Here is a 21,506-nt window from a genome sequence, read left to right as displayed (position 1 = left end):
AGGGTCTCTGGGCCAGGGCCAAGGCAGTGGGGGCCGTTCCCTCACTGTTTCCAGGATGGCTTCGCGGGCCACATGAAACCACTTCGCGGGCCGGATCCGGCCCCCGGGCCTTGTGTTTGACATGTCTGCCCTACATTAACGTCTAAAGCAGACATGTCAAACACAAGGCCCAGGGGCCGGATCCGGCCCACGAAGTGGTCTCATGTGGCCCGCGAAGCCATCCTGGAAAGAGTGAGGGAACGGCCCCCACTGCCTTGGCCCTGGCCCAGAGACCCTCCTTCTGCCAGAGACCCTCAGATCTGTCCCACTCCTGCCCAGGCCCCCATAGGCACCCTCGATGCCAATGATGTAGAGCTGGCCACGCCCACCCAGTAGGCCACACCCACCTGGCCCCCTGAGGGCAACCGCAATGCTGATGTGGCCCTCAGTGAAATTGAGTTTGACACCCCTGGTCTAAAGGCAAGCCGTTCCACCTGTTAATTGTCCTCACTGTCAGGAAGTTTCTCCTTGATTCCAGGTTGCTTCTCTCTTTGGTCAGTTTCCAATCCTTGTTTCTTGTCCATCCCTCTGATGCTTTGGTGAATAACGTGACCCCTCTTCTTTGGGGTAGCCCCTCAGATACTGGAAGACTGCTATCATGTCTCCCCTGTTTCTTCTTTTCTTTTAGACTACTAGCCAAACCCAAGTCCCGCAGCCGTTCTTCGTATGTTTTAGTCTCCGGGCCTTGGATCATCTTAGCGGCTCTTCTCTGCACTTTTTCCAGAGTCTCAACATCATTTTTGTGATATGGTGACCGAACCTGGCTGCAGTGTTCCAGGAGTGGCCTCAGTAGGGTTTTATAAAGCGGTACTAATATCTTGCATGATCTTGATTCTATGCCTCTGTTTATACAACCCAGGATTGTGTGAGTTTTTTTGTGGTTGCTGCTGCACACGGCTGGTTCACGGTCAAGGGATCGTCCACTAGGACTCCAAGGTCCCTCTCACAGTTACTGTTTTTGTTCTCTTAAGCTTGCAAGTTGCAAAATGGGAACAGGGTAGAACTGAGCATGCACATGAAGCAGTAGTTAGCTCTGGGCTGACCCAGAGCCCTTGTACTTTAATTGTGACACCACAAGCAGCTCAGAAGTGCATGTCGGTGATCAAAAGAGGTGTTGGTTTCAATACAGGTGGTTCTCAACTTTCCACCACAGCTGGGACCAGAATTTCTGTTGCTAAGCAGTGAGTCATTCCCAATTCTATGAGCCTATTGGATTTGTTAAACAAATCGCTGCAATTGTTAAGTGGAACCCACAGTCACTACATGAATCCGGCTTGCCTCGTGGACCTTGTTTGTCGGAAACCGGCTGGGAAGGTCGCAAATGGGGATCGCATGACTCTGGGATGTTGCAACCACCATGAATACAAGCTGGTTGCTAAGTGCCCAAATTTTGATCATGTGGCCATAGGGATGCCGCCACCGTCATAAGTACGGGGACCGATTGTTAGTCACATTTTCAGTGCTGTTCTAACTTTGAACGGCCATTAAACAAATAGTAAGTTGAGGACTAGCTGTATTTTGCGGAAGTTCTCGTTATTTGTTTTTCCCCCCAGTAACTTTGAGGGTTTCTGGGGGGGGGGGGAGGCGGAAAATGTTTAGAGACTGTTGTAACTTCACTGGTTCTGTAGCTCTAGAGGACACACCAGATTTCAGGAGAAGCACAATATTTGGGGAAAGGGGCAATTTCACCTGGAGAGGTGTATGCTGAGGTCCCCAAAAAGGGGGGCCAGAAGAAATTAAAAAGTCCAGATGGAGCTGAGATTGCCCAAAGCCCTGCCTCTCTTCAAAGTGTGTTGCGTGACAGGACTTGTGTAACCCTTTTCTTTGGGGATTCAATCAAGCCACTCGCTGCATTTGCCTAATATTTGGAAACAGAAGCTAATATAATGGGGAATTCACCCCAACTAAATTTAGCAGATCAGAGGGAAGTCAAGCAACGGATGGAAACTAGTCAAGGAGAGAAGCAACCCGGAACTAAGGAGAAACTTCCTGACAGTGAGAACAATTAACCAGTGGAACTCCTTGCCTCCAGAAGTGGTGAATGCTCCGACACTGGAGGTTTGTAAGAAGAGAATGGACAGCCATTTGCCTGAAATGGTGTAGGGTTTCCTGCTTGATTAGGGGGTTGGACTAGATGACCTCCAAGGTCCCTTCCCACTTTATTATTATTATTAAATACATCCAATGGGGATTCATCCGATTACCTGCTTGTCCCAAGTGCGTACAAGTCAGACACTGTGAGCATGCTGCCAAACACACACTGGCTAATTGCATGCAGACTTTGTACAATTGTGTCCTGGAATACCACAGGCCACAACACCTGCAGAAGAGAGGCAGAGCGTACAAAAGTGATCTTTTTTTTTTTTGAGGGGTGGGAAATGATTGCACGTACAGGTAGTCCTTGACTTATAACCATTGATTTTGTGACTATTCAAGGTGAGTTTTGCCCCATTTCACGACCATTCTTGCCATAGTTGTTAAGTGAATCACTGCCGTTACTAAGTCAGTAATACAGTTGTTAAGTGAATCTGGCTTCCTCGTCAACTTTGCTTGTCAGAAGATCAGAAAAGGTGATCACGTGACCCCCCCCCCGGGGCTCTGCAATGTGAGCCAGATGCCAAGCATCCAAATTCTGATCACGTGACCATGAGGATGCTGCCAACGGTCGTATGTGTGAAAAATGGTCACAAGCCACTTTTTTCAGTGTAACTTTGAACGGTCACTAAACAAACTGTTGTAAGTTGAGGACTACCTGTATTTATTATACTCAATATTATTATATGGTAGTCCTCAACTTACGGCCACAATTGAGCCCAAAGTGTAGGTTGCTAAGTGAGAAATTTGAGTTTTACCCCATGTTACTACTTTTCTTGCCACCGTTGTTAAATGAATCATTGCTGTTGTTAAATTAGTCACAAAGTTGTTAAGTGAATCTGGCTTCCCCATTGATTTTGCTCGTCAGAAGGTTGCAAAAGGGGATCACGTGACCCCCAGGGATGCTGCAACCGTCATAAATGTGAGTTAGTTGTCAAGCGTCTGAATGTAAATCACGTGTCCACAGGTCGCCAAGTGAACCGTTGTAAATCGAGGACTACCTCTACTCAATAACATTATATTATTAATTATATTAGGAAGGCTAGGTGTGGGCAGGCTTGCTTCTGACCCACGCCAGCTCTTCTCCTTTTGGGCAAAGGTGAAACGGGGCCCTTTTGTGGCTCTGAGCCCCAGAAGCCTCACGTAGGAGGAGCAGAGGCGGGACAGGCCCACACTTGCAGCTGTGTGGCAGCAACCTTACAAAAACTTCAGCTTAATTTGCAGATAGATAACAGAAGCTGAAATAGCAATATAGCAACTGCAATTAAGGGTTATTACACTATCTATAGTGGCAACTGGATTATCCTCTGCTGCTCTCCTACCCCTTGTAGTCATAAAACCTGTTGAACAGCCCTAGACTCAACGCACACCAGAAGAGTCGATCTTTCCTGGAAAGGACTTCTCCAACGTTCTCTCCAAATCCCAAGAGTATGGAGGTCAACGGAAGGATCCGTCAATGACATATGAAGTACGCCTGTGGCCTCGGGCAGCGCTTTGGATAGAGTTAAGCAACAGCGTAAGTCAGTGCCTGCCTAACAAAAGCCCAAGGGAAGAGGTCTTAGGCTCAACTGGCAAAGGAATCCGTCCTCATCTGAGTAACTCAGTTTCATCATTCTAAACCGTGGCTTATGGCATCGGTGTTGTAACGTGGCATGTTGTGTCACACAGTTTTGATGTGCAGACCATCAACTGCAAAAATCTGTTCAGCTGACCAAGCCCTACGCAAGCAAAAACACTGAGGAATAGCAGAAATTCTGAATTTTACGTAAGACGCTGCATTTGTCAATAGCCATCCGCTTCCGAGGATGTGCAATGAATGAGTGAATGAACAAATGAAGGAACGAATGAACGAACTCCAATGGGGGAAGCAAAGCACCAGGAGAACTTACTGATCTGGCAATTGAATTCAAGATGAGTTTGTGCCCTAAGACAATTTAGAAAACAAGGCATCACCCACATGTTTTGCTATTACGACAATGCAACTTAATACCACCCGCAAAGCAGTGTAAACTACCACTTTGCTACCCATGGAATGGAACGGAAGAGAATAGGGCTGGAAGGGACCTTGGAGGTCTTCTAGTCCAGCCCCCTGCTGGAGCAGGAGAACCTCTACCGTCTCAGACAAGTGACAGTCTAGTCCAGGGGTCGGCAACCTTGGCTCTTTTATGACTCGCGGACTTCAACTCCCAGAATTCCCGAGCCAGCTGGCTCGGGAATTCTGGGAGTTGAAGTCCGCGAGTCATAAAAGAGCCAAGGTTGCCTACCCCTGGTCTAGTCTGTCTAGCGTCTCCCTCTTTAGCTTTAGCTGGGCCAAGGTCTTCAACTATTTGAAATCGGGAATCTCTTACTTATAAATCAGGAGCAGAATCGGCAGACGTCACCAAGCACCTGACTAAAGTAAGAGCGCTGCTAGAGTTACCCTATATTTAGAAGCGATCCTATCATTCTGCTTCACGTCACATCACGCGATCCGCTCGCCTGGGGTCTCAGCGCGACTCCCGGGGTCTCCACTCGAGGCTGGCGACCCCCACAAAGCGCGGCTCGGCCGGCCCTTCGGGGCACCCGCCGCCGGTGGCTCTGGCCTGCCGGGACTCCAGCTCCCCTCTCGGCCAAGCGACCCAACCTCGCCGAGGGTCCGGGCCGGAGAACCGGCGCCCGGCACCGTGAATGCGCGCCGGGACACGTGGCCGCAAACTCCGGCCCCAACCCTCGCGCTTCCCGCGCCCGAGTTGCAGGACAGCCCCGCTGCCGCCTCCCCAAGGAAGCGCTTCCCGGCGGGGGAGGAGAAGGTCGGGTCCGGGCGCTTCCTTCGCCCGATCCTCGGACCCGGGTCGGCGCGGGTTCTCACGTGCATCGCCAGATTAGCAGCTGACCCCCTCTCGACCCCCTCCATCCTCTTCCATCCCTCCCCCGACCACCAAAGGATCCCTCGAGGGGGAAAAGCTCCGGTCCAGCGGAGACTCATCCAGGGAAGCCGCCTCCCCCTCCCGCGCCCGCCAGGTGCCTCGCCGGGGACCGGCGGCGGGAGAAGCCGGGCCGGGTGCGGCATCCGCGGGGTGACCGAGTGCCTGCTCCGGGCGGGGGCCTCCGAGGACGCGCGGACCTTCCCCGAGGGGCGACCCCGGCAGGGCTCCCGAGCGCGGCCGGCGCCCCGTTACCTCCGCGGCGGCCCCGGACAGCGGCCAGGCGCCCGAGGCTCAGCAGCAGCGGCAGCAGGACGGGGCAGGCGCGCATGGTCTCTCCGCTCGGCTCCGGGCTGGGCTGGGCTGGGCTGGCGGGAGCCTGGCCGCACGGTGGGCAGCGGCGTCGGGGCTGGCGAGGGAGGGCGGGGGGGGGGGCGGGGGGCCGCCTAAATAGGCGAGGGGCGCGTCAGCTGACCCGTGGCCAGAGGGGGACGGCGCTCCCGGGCGCCGATTGGTCCCGCCCCCCTGACGTCGAGCCGAAGCCGGCCAAAAGTCTCAACCAAGCGCCGACACACCCACCCGCGGCAGCCCCTCCGACCGGCAAAGCCCCGCGCCTGGTCCAGGCTCCGGCAGCCCCGCGAGCGCGTTCCCACGCAGACACGCTCCCTCCCTCCCTCCCAGCACCGGGAGCGGGCCTTTCCCTCGGGGATGCTCGCCGCTTGCTGGGGATCCGGTGGGGAAGCAGAGACGGTGGAGGAGGCGCACCCTGAGCGGAAGCGGGGGGGGTCTCAGGAGGGCTCGGTGGGTGGAGGGCAGAGGGGGCGGGGCTGTGGTTTGGTACAACGCCCTTGCGGTGTAGTCCAAGAGCCCTGGCCGCCTCCTTCTCAACAGCCAAGGAGGGAACTCCGCCCTAGTCCAGGTGGCAACACAGCCCGGGAGACCCTTCCCCCCACCCCCCACCCCCGCGTGTGCCAGAGGGTCCTTTCTCCACACCCAACTTTGTGCAAAGAAAGGGAGCTGCGGTTGAACCCTGAGCTCCCCAGCCATCCAGGCTGCAATTTGGGTTTGGTCCTGCAGACAGCCCAAACTTTTTTTTTTTAGAGTAATAGAATAACAGAGCTGGAAGGGACCTTGGAGGTCATCTAGTCCAACCCTCCCGCTCAGGCAGGAGACCTACACCATTTCTGACAGACTCCCCTTGAAAGCCCCCAAGGATGAAGCTCCCACAACTTCTGAAGGCAACTTCTGTTCCACAGGTTGATTGTCCTCACTGTCGGGAACTTTCTCCTTGCTTCTAGGTTGAATCTCTCTCCTCGATCAGTCTTCTTCCTTGTCTGGCCTTCGGGTGCTTTGCAAAATGGGTTCCCCTCACACTTTTAGCAGCACCCTTGAGGGGTGAGGTTGGGGGGGTTGCTGTTGCCAAATGTGAGGATGGCCACCCGTTTAGACAGCTGCACAGGTAGCCTTCAACATACAATCATTCTTTCAGTGTCCATTCGAAGGGAAAAAGTGACTTATGACCTCGTTTCACATTTATGACCGTCGTAGCATCCCTGTGGTTACGTGATCGAGATTCAGATGCCTGGCAACCAGTTCCTATTTATGACAGTGGCAGAGGAGCCCCAGGGTGGTGGGATCATCTTTTGCGACCTGGCAGGCAAAGGCAACGGGGGAGACAGATTCACTTAACAACTTTGTCACTAAACAAGTGCAGTGGTTCACTTAGCAATTGTGGCAAAAAGGATTGTAAAATGGGGCAAAACTCACTTTAATGTCTCACTTAGCAACAGAAATTTTGGGCTCAAGTATGGCCTTAAGTCAAGGACTGCCTGTACTACTTTTTTTTTTACCAGTAGTATGGGGGTGGGGGTTCCTGTTGTCTATCTCTGGGGGATTATTATTTTTTTTACTTTCCAGCTTAGCCTGAGATTCCTTGGTTATCTCCCTCCCGTCCAAGTTCAGGCTGCCCCACGTAGCCAAGGCCATCCAGCCGCAAGGGAATCTAAAAGAGGCCGGGTCACGACACTCCTGTCCCCGGAGATAATTTTGATGCCTTTCAAGGAGATTAGCTTTGAGCAAGGTTCTTCTTGGTTTCTTAAAAAGCTGAAGGAAAGAGAGAAATAAAAGATTGGGGCAGAGGGGAGAGAGAAAGAAGGGGTGGGAGAAAAGAGAAGGAGAGGCTAGAAGGAAAGAGAGAGGGAGGAGAGGAGAGTGAGAGAAAGAAAGAATGAAAGAAAGAGAGAAAGAAAGAAAAAGAAAGAAAGAAAAAGAGAAGAAGGAAGGAAGGAAGGAAGGAAGGCGGGCGGATAGACAGGAGGCAGGGAAAGAGGGAGGGAAAGAAAGAAGGAGAGGGCACAAAAGGGAAGGAAAGGAAAATAGAAGGAAGGAAAAATCCGGTGTGTGGGAATCCAAACAGCATTTTGGTAGCGTTGCTAACCATGAATTTTCACCCATCCATCACAATACTGGAGACCTGGTTTCTGACACATGTGCTTTCCATTGATGGACATCTTTTTCAGCAAGGGAACATGCTTTCAACAGGATCTTCCAATGCTATTTATGGCACGGTTACTTCCACTCCTCTTAATTTGTAAGCCAATTAATTTCTGCTTGCGAAAGGCAGGAGGAATAGACCCATACCTTTAATTACCACATTTGCTGAGGAACTTGCATTATACCATAGGTGGATATCAGGTTTCTGGCACTGAGCTGTAAGGCTGCAAAAGATTATTATTTTTTAATTCTTACAATGGAATAGCAACCTCGGCTTCTTCCAAATAAAACATACGAAGAGGTTACAAACTTTTCAGAAAATACTCCAGGGAACACTGAAGAGGGGGAGCAGAAGGAGGTGCTTAGACTCTAAGCCTTGGAGGGAAGGCTGATTAAATTTGGGGGACGGTGGAAGAGGGGCCCCCCTTTATGACACGTTTCTCCTGATGTCTGAATCTGGAAATGCAACTTCTGAGAGCAATTACTTTCAGGTATCACTTTTATGGGTGATTACCTGGCCAGGTAAGCTAACAGCCAATGGGGTTGGCCCTAGGTTTCCCGCCGAAACTGTCCAGGCCAACGCCCCCTGGTGGCTGTTGCTATGCAGGTGCCTGCATACATAACAGTTTTAATTAAATTTATGTTTGGGTTTGTATGTGTAATGAGTTTTATTAGTATTGCATATAGTGTTGTGATTGCACAACCTCTACTGATGTCATATGCAAAATAAAAATGTTAAGATCTTTAAAATTTAATAGCTGGAGTAGTGAAGGGGTGGATCATAAGTAAGAACACAGACTTGTAGCTAATTGGTTAAACAGAACTGGCCAAGGAATCTGAGCTGTGATTGGTTGCTGTGAGCATAAAGGGGGCGTTACCTTGTTTCCCGCCTTTTTTGTCCTGGGTGTGCCCTGTGTAATGTTGTTCCTGCTCTGTTGATTTACCTCACGATGCTCCTGTTTGCCTCCCTTATTCATTGTAAACACTAATTTATGTAAAACCACAAGTTCTTGTCAGCCTCTCTGTCTCCATTTGGACACCAACTGCACAATTCCCGACAAAAAATAAATAAAATATTACGAAAAAGCACTATAGATGAGTTGCACCATCATTTCTGAAGAGCTTATGAGATTGCAAATTAAGGAGCACATTATTCTCCTCTTGCCTTGCAGGCCGTCCTCACTTTACAACCATTATTAGCACCTGCAACTCAATCCATAAATGACATAGTCATTAAGTGAGACATTGTGTGACTGTGCTTGACTTCTGACATTGGTTCCCCTAAGATCATTAAACAAATCATCCACTGTTGTTAAGCACATGTTGTGACCATGATGTGCAACTTCCTGCTGGTCACGTGATGAGGAATGTTGTGCCTCTCTTAAATGTGTGCCTGTTGTGAAGCACCTGAATCACACACGTGAGTGTGGAGACACAGCAACAGTCACTGATTAGAGGACTGATTGTAAAACTGACAGGCACAACACTTTAAGCCTTAGACTGTATATAGATAGAATAGAATAATAGAGTTGGAAGGGACCTTGGAGGTCTTCTAGTCCAACCCCCTGCTCAGGCAGGAAACCCTATACCATTTCAGACAAATGGCTGTCCGGTCTCTTCTTAAAAACCTCCAGTGTTGGAGCATTCACCGCTTCTGGAGGCAGGTAGTTCCACTGGTTAATTGTTCTAGCTGTCAGGAAATTTCTTCTCAGTTCCAGGTTGCTTCTCTCCTTGGTTAGTTTCCATCCGTTGCTTCTTCTCCTGCCTTCGGGCGCTTTGGAGAATAGCTTGACTCCCTCTTCTTTGTGGGCAGCCCCTGAGATATTGGAAGACTGCTTCCATGTCTCCCCTAGTCCTTTTTTTCATTAAACTAGACATACCCAATTCCTGCAACCGCTCTTTGTACGTTTTTAGCCTCCAGCCCCCTAATCCTCTTTGTTGCTCTTCTCTGCACTCTTTCTAGAGTCTCAACAAGTTTTTTTTATATCATGATGACCAAGACTATTTTTTCATTGCCATATAGGTTTGAATGGCCACTAAACAGGGCAGTCATTAAGGAAGGACTGCTTGCATTACACTAAATGTTGCATGAAACCATTGCCTTGATTCAGCTTTTTGTGATCCCACCTTGCTGGGGATTTGGTTTGGTAGGATTGACGGTTTGGTAGGATGTAAGGGCCCAGACCTTGTGTTGTACCAACAAACCGTATTCGGAAGAACACTGTTTTTATCTCAAAGGGTAAAACCTAAGTCAATTTTTTAATCAGTATACAGTAGTCCTCAACGTACGACCTGGTCATTTAGCAGCCACTTGAAGTTATGACCAACCTGAAAAAGGGGACTTGTGACCAAGTTTCAAACTTCCGACAGTTGGGCTCCTCCACATTCATGTGACTAAACTTCGGATAGTTAGCAAGATGGTCGCATTTACAGCCATTGTCAACGTCCCACGTTTTATGACATTTTTTTTAGCAAAAACCAGCATTTACTTCAGTTTTTGGCAAAACTGCACCCATGGTTAAACATTGGTTTGCTTAACAACCACGGCATTTATTTAACATCTGGTGCAAAAAAAATAATAATTGTAAAATCAGTTTAGTCATTTGACTGTTTTATGACCATCACGACATATAACTGGAATGGGCAGGGTCCATTATGTTCGTATGTCAAGGACTACCTACTGTATATTAAAGAGAAATTGCAATTCAGATTAATTTGTTCTTATACAGACATAGATCCAGTAGGAAAAAAAGGCATGGCTCCTTTCTTAATTTTTTGTTGTTACTTTGTTGGGAACATGCAGCGGCATTTGTGAAGATTGCTCAGGAAAGTCAGGACTTGCAACCACATCTCTGAAGTTGCAACCCTTTTTTACAAATTCGCATTCACAATTGGCAGAGGTTTGATGATACGTTCACCATATTCTTTCTTTCTTTCTTTCTTTCTTTCTTTCTTTCTTTCTTTCTTTCTTTCTTTCTTCTTTCTTTTTCTTTCTTTCTTTTGTGACCATCTGAAGTTACATCAGTATCGAAAAAAGTGGCTTACAGCCAGTCCTCACACTTACAACCATCACAGCATCCCCATGATCAAAATTCCGGCACTCGACCATGGGCATGTATTTATGATAGCTGCTGTGTCCTGGGGTCGTGTGATCACCGTTTGTGACTTTTCCAGCTGGCTTCCGACAAACAAAGTCAATGGGGAAAGCTGGATTTGCTTAATGACTGCATAACTCACTAACAACTGCAATGGTTTACTTAACAACCAAGGCAAAAAAGGTTGCAACATTGGGTGTGACCCACTTAAAAACCATCAGGTTTAGCAACCTCTGGTTCCAACTGGGGAATCAGCCATGGCTGACTAGTTACTCCTAACTGCTCAAATTGATTGATTATGTATTATCAAGTTATTTTCAACTGAGACAAGCAACCCACCAGAATTTCTAATTTCTAATTATTAACGTATTCTGACTCCATTCCCTATACTGAGCAGGTGGTTGGGCAGGATGAACCGAAAAGCAAATTTTATAATATTGTGATTCGCCATTTGCCACCTTCCCAGCCGGTTTCCGACAAGCAAGGTCCGCAAGGCAAGCCGGATTCATTTAACGACTGTGGAATTCACTTAACAATTGCAGTGATTCACTTAACAAATCCAACAGGCTCATAAATATTATATGCTTTGGGCTTTTAGAATCTGAAATAATTACTTGAAAATAGGTGTGTTAAATTTTAAATAATCCAAAGCAGTAAAAGTATGGTGCTAAAAGCTGCTAATTGTTGAATTTTAGCTATCCAAACTGGGGATGCTCTGGAAAACATAAGGTGGGGATGTTTTTATATTTTATTTAGAGGGAATGGTGGGGTTTTTTTTCACTCTCTAGAACTGATTTCAGTCAACTGATTTATCCAAAAAATGCTGCGGTTTTCTCCTTTTCTCTCTCCCAATGTTTTTCTTTTCTCTCCAAGGCAGACAACAAGGAATAAAGAGCACGTGAGGATTAAGGCAGCTCGGTTGCCAGGCAAACCACCCAAGTCTTCCTTCCTTCCCCACCTAATCTGGTTTTCAGAAGGATGGAGAGAAAGAATTTTACAGCCAGGAGCAACAGGCTGGGGGGATGAATGGAGGGTCAGAGAAAGCTGGCTTTGACTGCAAATAACCCCAGAGAGACATAAAGCGAGGTCTTCAAAAGGGCAGCGAGAGGCTGATGCAGGCTCAGAAGCAAACTTACTCTGACTGAAAAAGCATTTGTAAAAAGCCGGAGATAGCAGGAAATTTGATAGGGCATGCTAGCTGCAACATGGGAAAATAGTACAAGCAGTCCTGCACTTACGAGAACAATTGAGCCCAAAATTTCTGTGGCTAAGTGAGACATTTGTTAAGTGAGTTTTTCCCCATTTTATGACCTCTCTTGCCACAGTTGTTAAATGAATCGCTGCAGTTGTTAAGTTAGTAAACCTGTGCTATGATGAAAGGAACTTCTTAGTTTGCCAACCACAAATTGGCATCCGAATTTGGACAAAAAGGGAATTGCAGGGGAGTAGATGGAAACATGACGTTCAACTCGGATGAAAATATGTTGGAAGACCTTCAGAGAAAAGGCGAAATTCATAAACTCACCCTTTTTATTTCAACTTTCCCTGCCAGGTTATATAGTCATACCGAGCAATGTTGAGACAGGCCGGGCATGTTTTAACAAGGACTTCTGAAAGATGGATTCAGGGGTTCCTAGGAAGTGGGAAAAGCTTAAAAAGCTTTTCAAATTTGGATTGGCAGAACTGCAAAGCTGATTCATCCCAGCGAAGGGTGTGCCTTTCCTGATATTTGCTAACGCTCTTTGCTTTGCCATCTCTTCTTGAACAATCTTGAATTTCCTGAAGTAATTTAGGGAGAACTGACAAATTGCAGCCTCTGTCTATTGTTGTGCATGTGTGTTCAGGTGCATGGATGAAATTCCCTTGAGCAGTGGCCTCCTCGGGGGAAAAGGAAGACCACATCAGCCCTCGTGACTTTCAAGAGCCTCAGTAAACCCAGTAAACACAGATGGGGGAATATAGATTTAATAAATATATTTAGGGGAGAGCAAAAGACAGCAAGGTAGTCTTCAACTTACAACCATTCGTTACAACAGCACTGAAAAAAGTGGCTTATGACCATTTTTCACACTTGTGAATTTTGCAGCATCCCCATGGTCACGTGATCAGAATTTGGATGCTTGGCAACTGGCATGTTCTTATGACAGTCGCAGTATCCCAAGGTCACGCGATCCCCTTTTGTGACCTTCTGTCAAGCAAATTCAATGAGGAAGCCAGATTCACTTAACAACCGTGTTATTGACTTAACCACTGCAATGATTCTCTTAACAATTGGGGCAAGAAAGGTTATCAAATGGGACAAAACTGACTTAACAACCGTCTTGCTCAACAACATAAATTTTGGGTTCAGTTGTCGTAAGTTGAAGACTATCACGCATTTCTTTTGAGGGAACGACAATGCAAAGATATAAAAGGTATTTCTCAACTTATGACTTATAATTGAGCCTGACAATTGTATTCTTAAGTCAAATATGGTCATAAAGTGGGTCACCACCTGACCGGACCATTTGAATAATCTTTTTTTGCCGCAATTGTTAAGTGTACACAGCAGTCTTAAAGCAAATCTTGCAATTGTTACATGAACTTCACAGTTAATAAGTTAATCCATTGTTCTCTACAGGCCCGTTTTTGCTAGAAACCAGAAGTAACCACCGGTTTTCAGTGAAAACATTGTAAATCTTGGTGATTTTTTCCTAACCAAATGAAGGCTTTTGCATCCCTGTTGCTGAAATTCATGGCTTCTGTCCATAATAGCACTATTTTTTCAAAATCTTTCTGAATCTTGATGTTGTCTATATATGAAACAGATTTTTCAAAAGGCTTGGACTTTGAGGACATAATCAAGGCCACCATACTGATGTTTTTGACCTTCCTGAGAAATATTGAAAAAGCTTGGGTTTGGGTGATTTGCTGAATTTCGAGTTACACAGGTATTCCTTGACTTATAACTGTTTAGTGACTGTTCAAACTTACAACGGCACTTAAAAAAGGGAATTAGGACCATTTTTCATATTTACAACCGTTGCAGTATCCCAAACTCATCCCAAAGATCCTTGGTAGGCGTCTCCGGAGTCATGGATCCCCTTTTGTGACCTTCTGAGAAGCAAAGCCAATGGGGAAGCCACTTTTGCTTAACAACCACGTGACTCACTTAACAGCTACGGTGATTCACTTAACAGCTGTGGCGAGAAAGGTTGTAAAATGGGGCAAAACCTACTTAACAAATGTTTCACTTAACCGCAGAAATTTTGGGCTCAGTTGTGGTCGTAAGTCGAGGACTGCCTGTACACAGCCAGCATAACCCCTGTGCTAAGGCAGGAGATTAAACACCAGGTAGTTTTTATTGATCAGGTTGGCATAAATAAGAAGTTGCTTAGTCGTGAGAGCAACTGAACTTGTGTAGTTCTTTAAACTGTAATGTGGTTTGCCCAGTTTTGGCTTAAAGCGATGTAGAAGAAGTCCATGACTTGCAACCACAATTGGGTCACAATTCCATGGCTAAGCAAGGCAGTTGTTAAGTGAATAGCAGCTGGTTTTATGACCTATTTCACCACGGTTGTTAAGTGAAGCCATGTAGCATTAAGTGACTCACACAGTCTTCAAGTAAATCCAGCTTCCCCGTTTGACTTTTCTTGTCGGAAGCCGACTGGGAAGGCCGCAAAAGGGGATCGCGTGACGCTCAGGACACTGCAGCCGTCATAAAGACACGCTGGTTGCCAAGCAACCAAATTCTGATCATGTGACCCTGGCGACACTGCGACAGTGATAGGAGTGAGGACCGGTCGTGGGTTGCTTTTTCCCAGTGCCGTTGTAACTTCAGATGGTTGCTAAACGTATGGTTATAAGTCAAGGACTGCCTGTATATGAGCCATTTCTGATTATAAACCATGATTTATCGCTTTTTCACTCAATGGATCGTGAATAAATAAACCACTGATTCATCTGACAATTAATCGTGGTTCATATGTGAAAATAAAGCCTGTATGCCCAGCCTCTCATAGGTCTTCAGAACTGTACTTGAAGCAACCCCAAATTTCCAGTTAGACTTGAATCCTGATCTCCTTGTGGTCTGTCCCAGTGAAATGAGAGTTTATAAAATGATCCTCAGGGAGAAAGAGGGAGCGCCTCTAGCATCCATAAAACAAAGAAGCATTCTGAATTAACCCCAGAAGATACACAAACAGACCCAAGAGAGGACTACAAGTACAGCGATGACGTGAAAAGGCCTGCCTTCTGCCCCCACCCCAAGGCAGGGAGTGCATGCCCACCGCTTAGGACTGGGAACGATCGATTATTAACTGTGGTTTAGCTAACACAGATTCTCAGTGGAGCTCCGAGCTGTGTTGTTCACAGATTGATTTGCGTCAATCATCCCTTTGTGAAGTCAGTGGAGCACTTAATTTTTCTTAGAAATGCAACCTTGCCCCCACCCCTGGGTGGGAGCCTTTGACCGAGGGGGGTGGGGTGGGGGTCAACGGGAAGTCCATGGAATGGCCAGATGTATAATTAGAACCAGACAAAATCGTCATTGTAGTATTGGCTTCTGAATTTCTCTCCCGAACATTCATTAACCTGCTAACTTACAACTCTGTTACTTCCAATCGGCAGGGCCAAAGGCAGGTGTGTCTGGACATTATGGGACTTGTGGTCCAGATTTTAAGGCAACGAGGTTTCCAGAAGGCTGCATTACACATTGCTTACAGCATGGTTGAGTGACAATAATAAAATATTTCTATTTTTTTTAAAAAAACAAACCTTTTCTTTAGTAAAACTGATTTATCTTTTGTGGGATTAGCCTATCTCCCAGAGGGGAAAGGGAGTCTGGATTCTGTACTCACCATAAGCTACAGCTAGTCCTCAACTTATGACTGGTCACCTAGTGACTATTTGAAATTACGGCAAATCAATAGAATAGAATAGAATAGAATAGAACAGAACAGAACAGAACAGAACAGAACAGAACAGAACAGAATAGAATAGAATAGGAGTTGGAAGGGACCTTGGAGGTCTTCTAGTCCAACCCCCTGCTCAGGCAGGAAACCCTGGGCCATTTCAGACAAATGGTTGTCTAGTCTCTTCTTAAAAACTTCTAGTGTTGGAGCATTCACAATTTCTGGTGGCAAGCTGTTCCACTGGTTAATTGTTCTGACTGTCAGGAAGTTTCTCCTTAGTTCCAGGTTGCTTCTCTCCTTGATGAGTTTCCATCCGTTGCTTCTTCTCCTGCCTTCAGGTACTCTGGAGAAGAGGCTGACCCCAAAATTCTTTGGGGCAGCCCCTGAGATATTGGAGCACTGCTATCCTGTCACCCCTCTTCCTTCTGTTCATTAAACTAGACATCCCCAATTCCAGCCACTGTTCCTTACATGTTTTGGCAAAACCGGTCCATAGCGAACACTTGGTTTGCTTTACAACTGTAAATGTAAATGCCCTCTCAGGAAAAAAAAGCTATAAAAGCAGGTCAGTCACATGAAGACCTGCTTTTTGACCATCACAGCTGGTTCTATTATGGTCGTAAATTGAGGACTACCTGTATGTAGCCAGCCAGCTGCATTGTGGAAACCATTTGGAGCCCCGGTGGCACAGTGGTTAGAATGCAGTATTGCAGACAAACTCTGCCCGCAGCTTGGAGTTTGATCCTGATGGGGCTCAAGGTTGACTCAGCCTTCCGTCCTTCCGAGGTCAATACACTGAGGACCCAGATTGTTGGGGGCAAATATGATGATTGTTTGTAAAGTGCCCAGAGGGGGTTGTAAAGCACCGTGGAGTGGCAGGTGACTTTCAAGACTAAAGGCAGGGCTAGAAGTCTTGTTTCCTGGATCCAGCCTGGTGTCTTAATCACTCGATCAGACTGGTTCTATAAAATATAAACAATACACATACAAGAATAAAAATAAAAAAAATTAAAAGCATGGTCTACACTTGGAGAAATATAATGCTATAGGGATAGTTGAGCGGGGCCAGAGAACGGAGGCTTTGGTATCATTCAGTAGCTGTTCAACACGAGGAGAAGCGGAATGCATAAAACAAGGAAATGAACACACTTGAATTCTGTAAATTGTATTACAGTTGCATGCAGTCTGAAGTTGTTATATAGGATTTCACACACACACATGAACGCGAAGTAGCTGGGCACATACACTGCAAAATTCTATGGTTTGTTCAACCATGGTTTTTTTTAAATAAATCATGATTCATAACATCACATTAAAACAAAGCTTACAAGCCTCAAAGGTAGGAATCACACGCACTAATGCCAAAGCAAACGAGGGAGGTTATGATTAGTTCATACCAAGAAAAAATCCAGTCCTGGCATTCTTCTAACGAAGCTGTGTGGTTTCTGAGTATAATGCAACTAAGGGCACTTTTTTAAAAAAAGCAATACACATTTAATGAATCAGAAGAAATAAAATTAATGCAAAACTAACTACTGCGCTGTTTGCCTTTTATAGAATGGAAAAATAAGCGTGCTGCAGAAGTCAAAACTTTACTGTTATTGGAATAATGACAAAATGACAGATTCATAGCAAACAGCACCATCTGTTGGTTATATTACTTTTTTTACTTTTGTATGCCTGAAAACATACATATTGGATTTTCAAGGCAATTAATTGAAGGAAAAATAATTAGTTAAGGAGTAAAAGCATTTTTTCCTACCGATGTGGCCAGATTCAATATTAACTTCTGCATTATATATTATTTAAAGCTATTTTTATCCAATTATTTTTAGAACTTTTTATTTAATTCTATTCAATTAAAAAAGTTTCCTGAAAAGTTTAGTTTTAGACTAGATCCAAATAAATGCTCCCCTTCACGGATTACTGCCTTGTCGTGGCGAAGGGGCTTGCGTAATTCAATGAAGCTATGAGCTATGCCGTGCAGGGCCACCCAAGACGGACAGGTCATAGCAGAGAGTTCTGACAAAACGTGATCCACTGGAGAAGGAAATGGCAACCCACTCCAGTATCTTTGCCATGAAAACCCTATGGACAGTACCAAAAGGCAAAACGATATGACGCTGGAAGATGAGCCCCTCAGGTCGGAAGGCGTCCAATATGCTACTGGGGAAGAGCAGAGGGCTAGTACTAGTAGCGCCAGAAAGAATGAAGCAACTGGGCCAAAGCCGAAAGGACGCTCAGCTGTGGATGTGTCTGGTGGTGAAAGGAAAGTCCGATGCTGTAAAGATTCTTTCTCCATAGGAACCTGGAATGTAAGATCCATGAATCAAGGAAAGCTGGACGTGGTCAAACAAGAGATGACAAGACTAAACATCGACATCTTAGGTATCAGCGAACTAAAATGGACAGGAATGGGTGAATTTAATTCAGATGACCATCAGGTATACTACTGCGGGCAAGAATCCCTCAGAAGAAATGGAGTAGCCTTCATAGTCAATAAAAGAGTAGGAAAAGCAATACTGGGATACAATCCTCAAAATGACAGAATGATCTCAGTTCGAATCCAAGGCAAACTATTCAATATCACAGTAGTCCAAGTCTATGCCCCAACCACCAGTGCTGAAGAGGATGAGGACCCAGATTGTTGGGGGCAATTAAGCTGACTTTGTAATAATGCCGCTGGGGGTGTGTGTGAAAGCCCTAATAAGCAGGCATATACATAGAATGAAGGCTACTGCTAAGCTTGTAAGCCACCCTGAGTCTTCGGAGAAGGGCGGGATATAAATGGAATAATAAAAAAAAATTGACCGGTTCTATGAAGCCCTACAGCACCTTATAGAACTAACACCCAAAAATGATGTCCTTATCATCATGGGGGACTGGAATGCTAAAGTAGGAAGCCAAAAGCTAACTGGAATAACAGGCAAGTTTGGCCTTGGAGTACAAAATGAAGCAGGGCACAGGCTGATAGAATTTTGTCAAGAGAATACGATGGTCATAGCAAACACTCTTTTCCAACAACCCAAGAGACGGCTTTACACATGGACATCACCAGACGGTCAACACAGAAATCAGATTGACTATATGCTCTGCAGCCAAAGATGGAGAAGCTCTATACAGTCAGTAAAAACAAGACCAGGAGCTGACTGTGGCTCAGACCATGAGCTTCTCATTGCAAAGTTTAGGCTTAAATTAAAGAAAGTAGGGAAAAGCGCTAGGCCAGTCAGGTATGAATTAAATCATATCCCTGTTCAATATACAGTAGAGGTGACAAATAGATTTAAGGAATTAGATCTGATAGACAGAGTGCCTGAAGAACTATGGACAGAGGTTCGCAACATTGTACAACAGGTAGCAACCAAAACCATCCCAAAGAAAAAGAAATGCAAGAAAACAAAATGGCTGTCTGAGGAAGCTTTGCAAATAGCTGAGGAAAGGAGGGAAGCGAAAGGCAAGGGAGAAAAAGAAAGATATGCCCAATTAAATGCAGAATTCCAAAGAATAGCTAGAAGAGATAAGAATGCCTTCTTAAATGAACAATGCAAAGAAATAGAAGAAAACAATAGAATAGGGAGGACTAGAGATCTTTTCAAGAAAATTGGAGAGATGAAGGGAACGTTTCATGCAAAAATGGGCATGATAAAGGACCAAAATGGCAGGGACCTAACAGAGGCAGAAGAGATTAAGAAGAGGTGGCAAAATTACACAGAAGAACTATACAAGAATGAGCTTAACTTCCCTGATAATCACAATGAGGTGGTCACTGACCTCGAGCCAGACATCCTAGAATGTGAAGTGAAGTGGGCCTTAGAAAAGCTGAGCAACAACAAAGCTAGTGGAGGTGACAGTATTCCAGCTGAGCTATTAAAAATCTTAAAAGACGATGCAGTAAAAGTGCTACACTCAATTTGCCAGCAAATTTGGAAAACTCAACAGTGGCCACAGGATTGGAAAAGATCAGTTTACTTTCCAATTCCAAAGAAAGGCAGTGCCAAAGAATGTTCAAACTATCGCACCATTGCACTCATTTCTCATGCTAGTAAAGTTATGCTTAAAATCCTACAAGGTAGACTCCAGCAGTATGTGGATGAAGAACTACCAGAAGTACAGGCAGGATTTCGAAGAGGCAGAGGAACTAGAGATCAAATTGCTAACATACGCTGGATCATGGAGAAAGCTAGGGAGTTCCAGAAAAACATCTACTTCTGCTTCATTGACTATGCTAAAGCCTTTGATTGTGTGGATCATAACAAACTGTGGCAAGTCCTTAAAGAGATGGGCATACCAGACCATCTTATTTGTCTCTTGAGAAACCTATATGCAGGCCAAGAAGCAACAGTGAGAACTGGACACGGAACCACCGATTGGTTCAAAATTGGGAAAGGAGTCCGGCAAGGCTGTATACTGTCGCCTTGCCTATTTAACTTATACGCAGAGCACATCATGAGAAAGGCAGGGCTAGATGAATCAAAAGTTGGAATTAAGATTGCCGGAAGAAACATCAACAACCTAAGATATGCAGATGATACCACTCTAATGGCAGAAAGTGAAGAAGGACTAAAGAGCTCTTGTTGCGGGTGAAGAAGGAGAGTGCAAACGTTGGGTTGAAACTAAACATTAAGAAAACCAAGATCATGGCATCTGGCCCTCTCAATTCCTGGCAAATAGATGGGGAAGAAATGGAGGTAGTGACAGATTTTATTTTCCTGGGCTCCAAGATCACTGCAGATTGGGACTGTAGCCAAGAAATTAAAAGACGCTTGCTCCTGGGGAGGAAAGCCATGGCAAATCTAGACAGCACACTAAAAAGCAGAGACATCACCCTGCCAACAAAAGTGCGTATAGTCAAGGCTATGGTCTTCCCAGTTGCAATGTATGGCAGTGAAAGCTGGACCATAAGAAAGGCTGAGCGCCAAAGAATTGAGGCCTTTGAACTCTGGTGCTGGAGAAGACTCCTGCGAGTCCCTTGGACTGCAAGGCGATCAAACTGGTCAGTCCTAGAGGAGATCAACCCTGACTGCTCTTTAGAAGGCCAGATCCTGAAGCTGAAACTCAAATACTTTGGCCACCTAATGAGAAGGAAGGACTCACTGGAGAAGAGCCTAATGTTGGGAAAGGTTGAGGGTGAGAGAAGAAGGGGACGACAGAGAATGAGGTGGCTGGATGGAGTCACTGAAGCAGGAGGCGTGAGCTTAAATGGACTCCAGAAGATGGTAGAGGACAGGAAGGCCTGGAGGAACGTGGTCCATGGGGTCGCGATGGGTCGGACACAGGGCTTTTTTTCTCATAGAACGCTCAGAATGGAGTTCCAGCACCTTTTTTGGAAGGAACCTTGTAGGGTAGGCAAGGCAGGTTGTATGACATGTGTGAGTTCCGGCAGCTTTTTCTTTTACAAAAAAAGCACTGGTCGGACACGACTTCGCAGCTGACAACAAATGCTACTGTGCATTTATTACATAAAAAGCGGCGTGCAACGGTGTTATACGTGCAATGGCACACACGTGAGATGGCTGGATTCATTAACTGGCCTTCTGCGGGTTAGTTAGTGCAGGGGTCCTCCAACCTGGCCCTTTTATGAAAGGGCCAAGTTGGAAGACCCCTGAGTTGGTGGGGCATTTTCTGGGTTAGGGTTATCTGGGGAATTCTGGGAGCCGTTAAAGTTACCCAGGTGGAGAAGCACTGCTGACTACAGCAATGCTGTGATTTTCCCCCCTACAGTTTTTCTAAATTCATTGCAGCTTAAGTGTTCCTTTAGAAAGTGTAGCGCAAGCGAGCTAATCAGAGAACAGCAAACCACGATCAATTAAACGCCAGCGTTGCAGCCTCCGCCACTAAGGCGCCTATCCCTAAGAAGGTGCGCGGCCCCTCCTTCGCCTGGTTCTCGGCGAGGGAATTGCTCCACGATCCCTTAGACGTCCGCTCCGGCGGGGTAATGACGTCACCTCGGGAGACTCGGAAGTGACGCACACGCCGCCCCCGAGAAGGCG

The 21,506-nt window shown here is 46.1% G+C and overlaps 1 long non-coding RNA gene across 1 annotated transcript in view; it reads right to left on the bottom strand.

The window, feature by feature from the left end:
• The window catches only part of LOC310635646, a 68,884-nt gene that overhangs the window by 40,167 nt on the left and 7,211 nt on the right, over positions 1-21,506 (bottom strand). The gene's annotated exons all lie outside the window — the stretch shown is intronic.

This window comes from Vipera ursinii (assembly GCF_947247035.1).
Source record: "Vipera ursinii genome assembly, chromosome: 2".
NCBI classification, from domain to species: Eukaryota; Metazoa; Chordata; class Lepidosauria; order Squamata; family Viperidae; genus Vipera; species Vipera ursinii.
The sequence above is the reverse complement of the archived record's forward strand: the minus strand, read 5'-3'. Positions and strand labels throughout refer to the sequence as shown.